Raw genomic sequence first — 11,019 nt, forward strand, 5'->3', positions numbered from 1 at the left:
TGGCCACATCATTGCTGAAGCCTAATTGATATTGCCTTAAAAAGAGGTCAAGACCAATTTTTTGTGGGTATAAGTGATGTCAAGACCACAATCACACCTAACCACAATCAGTTTCATCAGGTTAGTTAAATACATAAATTTGCCTATTTGTACGAGGAACTCAATAAAAATCTACCTTCATTGAACTAAAAGAAAATGAAGTAAAGAGTGAAAGAGTAACAGATGAGAAAAAATTATCAGATTTAAGAGAAAATAAATATAAATGTCTGGACTAAGATTATTTCTTATCCAAGTTACTCATATAGAATACATGTTTACATGGAAACTCATTCAAAATTCACCTCCTGCCTTCAAGAAAACGAAGTGAAGAAAGTAACAGAGGAGGAAAGAAATCATCAAGAAACTTATTGAAGCAACAAATGCAACATAGTAAATTAACTATCACTCTTCAACTTCAAAGGTTAGGGGTCGTCTGTCACGACCCAAAATCTCAGTTGTCGTGATGACGCCTATCTCAATACTAGGCAAGCCGACAATCTCAATAAATCATCGTATCTTTTAAGTTTGAAAATATAATATTTAAATTCAGCGGAAGAAATCTCATAATTTCATATATAAACACTCCCAAAACCCGGTGTCACTGAGTACATGAACATCTAATATGAATACAAAGTCTGATTGACAAAACACTGTCTGAAAGTATAGAACAGTACAATAACTGAAAGAAAGGGAGTCAAGGTCAGCGGACCCCAAACAACTACCTTGATAGTCTCCAACTGATAGCACTCTGAGATCTAACGGCCGCCGTATCCGAAAGCACCTGGATCTGCACACGAGGTGCAGAGTGTAGTATGAGTACAACCAACTCAATAAGTAACAAGACTAACCTTTGGACTGAAAGTATTGACGAGCTCCGCAGGTACAGTCCAGTATAAATAATAACAATACAGAAATGTAGGCATGCTTTCAAGTTCAGTAGTTGCTTTCAGTACAAATAAAACAGATCAATTCTGAACAATACGAGGAATATGCCATTTCTGTATCTATATGCCAATGTACATACTGTATATGATGCACCTTAGTGAAAACTCTGTGTACTCACAGTCTAAAATACTCAATCACTCAGTACTGTATATGGCCAATCCAGCCCAGGGAAGATTCATCCCAAATATATATATGTATATCCATCAACTGACAGTCAGTCACTCAGTACTGTATAAGGCCAATCCAGCCTAGGGGAAAATCCATCCCCAAATATCAATGATTCGGACAAGATATGGTCCAGGAAAAATCGATCCTTAAATATAAATGTTTCGGGCAAGATCCATGCCCAGGGAAGATCCATCCCTCAATATAAATGCTTCGGGCAAGATCCATGCCCAGGGAAGATTCATCCCTCAATATAAATGCTTCGTGCAAGATCCATGTCCAGGAAAGATTCATCCCTCAATATATATCAACCGCGCTCACTAGGTGTATGTGCAGACTTCGGAGGGACTCCTTCAGCCCAAGCGCTATAAATCAACCGCGCTTACTGGGGGTGTGTGCAGACTCTGGAGGGACTCCTTCATCCCAAGCGCTATATAAAGCCGATATGGCCTACTGCGACGTGCAGTCCGATCCCATAATAATAATAAAGCCTATAAGGCCTGCTGCAGGCGGGCAGCCCCGATCCATATAGTAATAAAGCTTATAAGGCCTGCTGCGGCGTGCAGCCCGATCCTATAATAATAATAATAATAATATATAAAGCCGATATGGCCTGCTGCAGGCGGGCAGCCCCGATTCAATAAATATCCTCATAATGGATGAGCATGACTAAGTATGAAATGTATATTTTAAAATAATTAATTCAACAGCAACACGATCCTATGGGTCCCAAAATACCGACACATAGCCTAAACATGATCTTTATTACTAGCCTCAGCTCAATTCCTCTAACACGTGTGGCATGTTCAGATAATAACATGATTCTTTAACTTTGCAACTTCACAGGATTTATTCAAGTCAATTTACATGGTGCACGTCCACACGCTCGCCAACTATCGTGTGTGTCACCTCCAAACAATTTATATAACACCAATTCGGGGATTCATACCCTCAGAACCAATTTTAGAAGTGTTACTTACCTCAACTCGTGTAATTTCTCACTTTGTTATGCCCTTGCCTCGAGAATTGGTCTCTGAAAGCCTCGTATCTAGTCACAAATAATTCGATTCAGTCAATAAAAATTACTGGAATTAATTTCATAAGAAAATACAAATTTTCAATCAAAATCCGAAACTTAGCTAAAAAATCACTCGTGGGGCCCACGTCTCGGAACCCGACAAAAGTTACAAAATCCAAAAGTCCATTTAACTACGAGTCTAACCATACCAGTTTTACCAAAATCCGACCTCAACTCGACCCTCAAATCTTCAAGTTAAACCAAGAGGGTTTTCTAAAATTTTCAACTCAATTCACTAATTTAGTGATAAAAACAACAATAGATTCATGTAATTTAACCAAAATAAGGTTAGGAATTCTTACCCCAATATTTTTCTTGAAAAACTCTCGAAAAATCACGTCACCCGAGCTTCCTTGGTCCAAAAATGGAAGAATGAGACGAATTTGGACTTTATTCTGCTGCCCAGGGGTTTGTTCTTCGTGTTCGCGACCCTCCCCTCGCGTTCGCGATGAACAAAATCTCTAACAACCATTTTCAAGCCCTTTTAAGACAGCCTCTAGTATAATGGTCATAAGATTTTGTACAAAACTCCAAATGTTTAATGGTGTAACTTTCTGAAAACTAGACACCAAGGGTTATAACTTTTATTTGTTTCTCATCTCCCAATTCCTTATATATTGCGAGATATACGATTCCAAATTCAGCCCTGTGCAACAGAGATTTTCAAACTCTTCCCAGACAGTCTGTAGTGTATCTATTATAACCTTTTGTACACAACTCTAAATGACAAATGGTTTACTTTTCTGAAAACTAGATACAAAGGACTACAACTTTTATTTTTAGATCAGCACCAAATTCCTTACAGATTGCGAGATATGAGCCTCCAAAGTCAGACAACGGATAACAAAAAATTCCTTCTTCGCGAACGCGAAAAACAAAGTCCCAACAGCAAAATCCTTCCTCGCGAACGCGAGAGGCTCCTCGCGAACGCAAAGAACAATACCAGAACCAGCAACCAGCAGCATCAAAATACCCAAACTTGATCCGGAACCACCCCGAATCAAACCCGAGGCCCTCGAGACCCTGTTCAATCGTACCAACCAGTCCCAATACATAACACGAACCTGCTCGAGGACTCAAATCACATCAAACAACACTAAAAATACGAATCACGCATAGATTCAAGCCTAATGAACTTTGAAACTTTCAATTTTTACAAACGATGCCGGAACCTATCAAATCACGTCCGATTGACCTCAAACTTTTCACACAAGTCATAAATGACATAACAGACCTATTCAAATTTTCAGAATCAGATTTCGACCCTGATATCAAAAAGTCAACCCCCCGGTCAAACTTCCCAAAAATTTAACTTTCGCCATTTCAAGCCTAATTCCTCTACGGACCTCCAAATAATTTTTCGGGCGCGCTCCTAAGTCCAAAATTACCATACGGAGCTATTGGAATCATCAGGATTCAAATTCGAGGTCGTTTACACATAAGTCAACATCCGATTAACTTTTCCAACTTAAGTTTTCAATTATGAGACTAAGTGTCTCATTTCACCCCGAAATCCTTCCGGATCCGAACCAACTAACCCGGTAAGTCATAAAACAACTGTAAAGCATAAAGTGAATAGTAAATAAGGGAACAGGGTTATAATACTCAAAACGACCGGTCGGATCGTTACATCGTCCGCATCCTTTTGTCTACTTTATGCTTTTTAAGAAATAAGAAAGAGTAATAGTGGAAAACAATGGAGAGTAATCTTAATATGATATAAAGAAATTTCACACAGCTCTTGAGCAATCTCCTCAAAAGTTGATTCTTCAAAAGCAAAACATTTAGAAAAGAGGACAGCTAATACTTATTTCTTTTAGGATAGAAGGAGTTTCCAACAAACCAATGTGGGGCATCCAAATACTAAGCATCAAGAAAAATTTACTGCCGCAGAACAAGAAGCACAAAGCCTGCATAGATAAATTGTTGTCTCCTACGTAAAAATTAATAACTAATGGCCATGTCATTTTAAACATTTGACACCACATGTTACTTTGATTATATTAAACTACAGGTATGACAAATGCAAAATAGACACCTCCCAAATTTCATAATGTTTGTTTGAAAGTCTTAATCGGACATATAAGTTCATATTTGGTTATAACTCTCTACATAGCAATTAACTGTGCTGAGTTTGTAGATTATCTCTAACATTTGTATAGTGTCCTAAAAGAGAATCGTACTTTCCCTATCTTGATGCTCTTTCGTTATCACTTTATCAGAAATACAGCATATATTTTTGGAATGTTAGATAAAACCGACAAATTAGAATAGCTAACGTCCTGTACCAAAAACTAAATGCAATGAAATCTTAGTGTGCTTTGTAATACTATAAATATTTAATGGTAAAGTAGCTAGGCATGCAGCATAACAAGACGACAATAGAAGCTTGAAAGCTGTTAGAAGTAAACTAATAATCATCTCAGTGCTCTATTGAAAATGTATAGCACAGCGTATCAGAGAGCCACAGGACATGAATTCAAATCCATGCTCAATTCTACCCACATGTACAAAGCTTCAAAGAACAACAAATACCACGAATGCTAAGAAAAAAATATAAACCTCAAGCAGCAAGAAATAAATTTGACTTTTTTTGTTCAAACAGAAGAACACAAATACACTTGATTTGCATATTATTTGGGTCAATAACTGTCCCCCAAAAGAAAGAAAGAAAAAGGAAACATTAAACATATCAGCTGATCAGCGTTTTTGTTTTCATTTCAATGTAGTCATTTCTAAACCCATTTTGAACATAGAATAAACATTGTCCGTCTTCGTCTCTTAATTTTCTAATATTGTACTTCTCAGCTCTCACCTAAATTTTCTTCTTTTTTTCTATTTGATCATTAAAATGTCTTCTTTTTTCATCTCTTAATTATCTAATACTGCTCTTCTCACCTAAATTCTCTTCTTTTTTCTTTTTGATATCTTTTTTTTTTTCAGTATTCTATCTCAAAGTTTTTTCAATCAAGTAAAAGATAAATAAGTAAATAAATTTCTTCCTAAAAAAATGTGAAGACAATAAACTTATCAAATTAACCTCCGAAATTTTTAAATAAAATAGTTGCGACTAAGTTACCCATTGCTATAATTTTAAAGAGTTACACTTCCCAAAATATCAACCCAGTCATGTTACACCCAATTTTGAATTACGTGTGATGCAACTCAAAATCCATTTCATTTCTTACACATTTGGTCTTATCCCACTTATCCGATTTTTCTTTAATTGTAGTCATCAATAATAAATTCCCAAAAGCTAAAAATTCCTCAAAAAGAGCAATCTCATTGCTCACCAAAGCAACCCCAACAATTCCTTGGGTTTGTTTAAAGCAACATAATAAGCAAATCAGTAATAACGAACCTGAGCAAACACACACAATTTCCTGAAGAAAGTTAAATAAAGCTTTTCCTTTGAGCTCATAAACGTCTTTTTTGTATCTGAGTAGACACAACAACATTACGATTAGCCTTGCTCATCTTCCAAGGAAAGCTCCAACATAAGGTGATTGCCTTTCTGCTATCTACAGTTATAATATAATAGATTGAGGCCCTGCAACAAAGTTACATATTCTATAAATAAATTCAAAAAATGAGGGGTACTAATTGGCCATATAAATACCAAGAAAATTGCCAATTAGCCATTAGAACCATCACTTAACAAACATTTTAGCCTTTAATGCCAAAAATATCGAATTTAACTCTCCGGTAAGACCGGTGTCATGACCCAAAAATCACACATGTCGTGATGACGCCTATCCCGATACTAGGCAAGCCGACAATATCAATAACCCATAACTTCTTTTAAATATTGGAAACATAATAATTAATTTAAGGGGAAAACTCCCACCAATATTGAATATAAATTTATTCTCAAAATCCGGTGTCACTGAGTATATGAGCATCTATACGTTACAAGTCTAGAAAATACGGTTTATAATAGTCTGAGACCAAATACAGTAAACAAGGAGATAGGGAATGAGAGACAAGGTGTGCGAAATACCCGCGGTGTCCGGGATCACCTGGATCTGCACACGAAGTGCAGGGTGTAGTATGAGTACAATCAACTCAGTAAGTAACAATAATAAATAAAGAACTGAAAGTAATGACGAGCTTCACAGCTAATTCCAATTACAGTAATTTCCAACATATCAAGGTAGGCATGCTTTCAAGTTCAACATTTAAAACTCCACAGTAATTTCATTTCAAATTTGACTGAAACATAAATAATGTCTTTCAGAATTTTTCCAAAATAGTGATAATGACAGCTGAAATGCAGCAATAATGGAATCAATGCATCCTCTCAGAGTAACAGCCACTCAGTCCTCCCATTCACTCCAACCTCATATTTACTCTTTCTTCACAGTCACTCAGCACTCGGCACTCGCACTCGTACACAGTAGGTACCTGCACTCACTGGGGGTGTGTACAGACTCCGGAGGGGCTCTTTCAGCCCAAGCGCTATATCAAGCCAATCATGGCATATAACAATGAAACATGTTGCGGCGTGCAGCCCGATCCCATAAATATTCTCACAATTAGGCCCTCGGACTCACTCAATCATCAACCTCTCCAGTCTCTCGGGATCAAGGTGTCATGAAAATCAGGCCAAAATGATAATATGATGCATCAATAAATAGCAACAGAGATTAAGATATGATATGAAATGAATGAACATGACTGAGTATGAAATTACAATTTGAACATATAATTCAACAATAGAAATGACCCCAGTGGATACCAATAATAACAACATATGTCTAAGCATGATTTTTAATACGAGTCTCAGCTCAATTTTCTCTAACACGTAGAGAATGTACTGATATCAACAAATTATTTAACTACACAGTTCCATGGAATTTGACCAAGTCACGATTCCTACGGTGCACGCCCACACGTCCGTCACCTAGAATGTGCATCACCTCATAACCAATCACATAACACATAATCTGTGGTTTCATACCCTCAGGACCAAATTTAGAATTGTTACTTACCTCAAACCGTAAAATTCTTTATTCCGCTATGCCCTTGCCACGATATTTGGTTTCCGAAAGCCTCGTATCTAGCCACAATTAATTCGATTCAGTCAATATCAATTATTCTAATTAATTCCATAAGGAAATACAAATTTTTCAATAAAATCCGAAATTTAACTCAAAAATTGCCCGTGGGCCCCACATCTCGGAACCCAACAAAAGTTATAAAATATGAACGCACATCCAACCACGAGTCCAGCCATACAAATTTTATAAAATTCCGACATCAACTCGACCCTCAAATCTTCAATTAAAGTCTTTGAAGATTTCTATCATTTTCAACCCAATCTTTACCCGTTTGAACTCAACAATCTTTCCACAACCTTATTCGTACATATATGTATAAATGATACTCTTACACCCAAGAATCATACTCTTAATCTCCCGTCTTTTACCCCAAAAATCGAAATTGAAGAATTGGGGGAAAGAAATTCTTACCTCTTTAAAGCCCTAACAAGATCCTTGTGAAATCTTCAAGCCTTGAACAATAATTGATGAACAATTGACTAAGTCTTCACTTTTTCTCTCTAAGATGCTCTCACCACTCTCTAAAATATCAGATGAAACCCTTCAAAATGACCCCCCAATAGTGTTTTATAAGAATGGGTTCGGGTTTATAAAATCAGAAAAGTAAAGCTCCGAAAATCACTCTGCGGTCGCATATGCGATCACAGAATTGATATGCAGTCGGCATATAGACCACAGAAATTGGTTCCCAAAAACATGAAGTTGCCTGCCTGGGTTTGCGGTCATTATGCGGCCCGCAGACCTGTTCTGCGGTCACATAATGAACCGCATAATAGTTCTGCGGTCGCATAGTCGACCGTAGAATGACATCCAAAGCTGCCCCTTTCCTGCCTCACTCTGCGGCCATTATGCAGTCCGCAGAGTGATTATGCGATGCATAATGGACCGCAGAAATGCATTTCTCTGCCAAAATCTTTTCTTTACCTCTCAGTGCATTGTTCAACTCAAAAAGTCCGAGCACGTACTAATTAATCTTCCTCGGTACCACAAAACCTTAATTTTCAAGCAAAAGTTCTCCGGGGGTCGTTACACATAAGTCAACATTCGGTCACCCTTTTTAACTTAAGTTCTAAACCTTGGAAACAAGTGTTCCAAATAATTTCAAACCTCACCGGACCCAAACCAATTACCCTCGGCGCATCAAATAACAACCGAAAAGCACAATTTGAGTAGTAAATTGGGAGACAGGGTTGTAATACTCGAAACGACTGGCCGGGTCATTACAACCAGATTATAGTTTTTCACGGCATATTGTCAAACACCATGGCTACAACAATGCTCTTGTATGTTTTATGTCATTTTCGTTCCAAACATGTATGTCAAAAGCAGATGTACATAGTGGAAAAATATTCCAAAAGAATAGTACATAAGAGAGAGTCACCAAATACCCATTACCTACAAAGAGGTGCAACAGACAACAAACGGGTACAACAGGCAAAGCAAGCGAGTGTGAAAAACACTTCAGCAGAACTCGAAAATGTAGCATAGACCAAGTGAAAATTGGAAGAAGAAAGGAGAAATTGGAATGCAGTTCCAAATTTTATTAGTATGGTCTAAGAGGGAAAAAAACAATTTATGAAAGAAATAATTGAGAAAGACAAGACAAAGGAGCAAAATAAACAAATAGGCAAACAAGCAAATAAGGATTCTTACGGCTGAAGAAGAAAGAAAATGTCAAGAAGTGAAGAGCAGGAACTAGAAGCCATGGTTGTTGTCGCTGACTGAGGTATTTTTTGTGGCAAATCGAGCAAAAAAAGTAAATAAATTATGACTGAGATAGAAAGGTAATTTTGCCCTTGGTTGATGATTTTTCACACTTCTATATAATAGAAAAAGAGAAGCCAGCGTAACAACAAAAAGCCTAAAACGAAAGTGTCAAAATATTTCTAGTGTCAAAATCAAGTTATGGTTCTTGAGGCAATAGGAGGAAGCAACAATGTGTCAACAAAATAAATATATTGAATAATCAATTTATACTCGTTTTGTCATTCTGGTGTATCAAACTAATCAAAACAATATAACTAATTAATCAAATAAATCAGTTACAAAATGTATAGGCCAAATACCTAGACGGCCCCTTAAACTTGGCTCCAATTTTCATTTTAGCACTTAAACTCAGCCTTGTCCCTATTAAACACTCTAACTCAAATAAAAGTGTACCTATTAAATACCTCGTGACTAACTAGTAAAAATGGGATAATGCGTGCACTTTAGACGCGGTGACATAGCAAAATTAACGAATGACACACAACCATATGGCTATTGAGTCCAACTAACCAAAAAAGAAGAGAAAGAATAGAAACCCCCCACCCACCCTAGCGGGTCATCTTCTCACCAACCGTCCCCTTTCTCTGCACCCATCATCATCTTCTCCCCCCCCCCTTCATACACACACACTATCACCAAAAGAAATATCATCTCAAATACTTCACAGTCTACTTCACCTATTATCCCACAGTTTTTAAAATTCTTCTGCAATCTATCTTAAATGTCTACCCAATTTCATAGCCAGCAAGAATAATTTAAAAATCCACAACCTGCTATCCACCACTGTGACACCACAACAAGTTGATTAACGTTTGACTGCTTCCAAGTTTTGTTTCGATTTCGTCGGGCACATGTTGTGATTCACGAAATTAAGCTTGAGCACTTTTGAAATTGTTTAATTTTGAGTTGAATCATCCATTTTGATTTTTAAGTAGGCGGAATTATGATGGGTTTCTCTCTTTGCTCTTTATTATTGTGGTAGTTTTGCCTCTGATTTCTGGGATAAAGCAGGCAACTTTGAAAATTTTCAGATTCTAGCATTTTAAGCTTGGAAATCTTATATTTGAACCATTGTGGGAAATGGTAGATAGGTGGTGAGGACGAAGATGGTGGATTTTATTTAATCGGATCTCACATAGTTGTAGGCTTGTAGCTGATCTTTGGGAAAAGATGGTGAATAGTGGCGGTAGTGTATGAAGAGTGGCGGTGATCGGGTGGTTACACGGTGGATATGGTGTTTCTTCCTTTGCTTCTCCAACATGGGTGGCCGTTATATGTGTGGGGAAAAGAAATGTTCTGAAACTAAAAAAGGAAAAGAAATGATCATTTCACGCGCCTAACTTAGGTGCAGTTTACACAAATATGCCATGTCATCATCTGTGTTTAATAGGTACACCTTTATTTGAGTTAGAGTGTTTAATAGGGACTAGGCTGAGTTTAAGTGCTAAAATGAAAACTGGAGCCAAGTTTAAGGAGCCGTCTAGGTATTTGGCCAAATGTATATCAATTAATCAAGATGCGATTTTCTCCTAAAAATACTCAATTCTTGTTGTCCTTTTTAAGATACTCCACAGGCATTGCTTAATCTTCTCCCTGAAAGCTTCACTGGACCAATTACTCAAGTTCGATTGCAAAAGTAATTTAAAGAGTTCCAAGACAAAACAATCCTCATAAATTTAGTACCAGTTCTGCAATTAAATTTAAGCGCGGAAGGTTTTCAACACACTGTAGTGACTTTATTGCTCTCTTTTTTCCACTTCCTCTTTTGATAAGTTATGTGTCTTGTTATGTTTTGACGATCTAATAAACTTAATGATAAGAATCAGATCGAAAATCGTTATACATCCTCAAGGTGCCAAAACACAACAACAATCAAATCGGGCACAAGCTCCAATAGCTAGAGTCAAAGGGACGACAGAGGGAATAGACGGTCATTAGTTCCCCTGCTGACTATACCAGTCAACT

General features: G+C 37.2%; 1 long non-coding RNA gene across 2 annotated transcripts; it reads right to left on the bottom strand.

The window, feature by feature from the left end:
- Positions 1–606: 606 nt before the first annotated feature.
- LOC107806088 (uncharacterized) lies at positions 607–9,195 on the bottom strand. Of its 2 annotated transcripts, XR_012701508.1 has the most exons (4): positions 8,941–9,195; positions 5,589–7,286; positions 2,130–2,197; positions 607–826 (listed from the first exon to the last, which is right to left on the bottom strand). It is a non-coding gene; the product is annotated as an uncharacterized LOC107806088 (long non-coding RNA). The 2 variants fall into 2 exon arrangements; XR_012701509.1 differs by lacking the exon at positions 2,130–2,197.
- Between the last annotated feature and the right edge of the window lie 1,824 nt (positions 9,196–11,019).

The sequence above is a fragment of the Nicotiana tabacum genome, chromosome 2 (genome assembly GCF_000715075.1).
Source record: "Nicotiana tabacum cultivar K326 chromosome 2, ASM71507v2, whole genome shotgun sequence".
NCBI lineage: Eukaryota > Viridiplantae > Streptophyta > Magnoliopsida > Solanales > Solanaceae > Nicotiana > Nicotiana tabacum.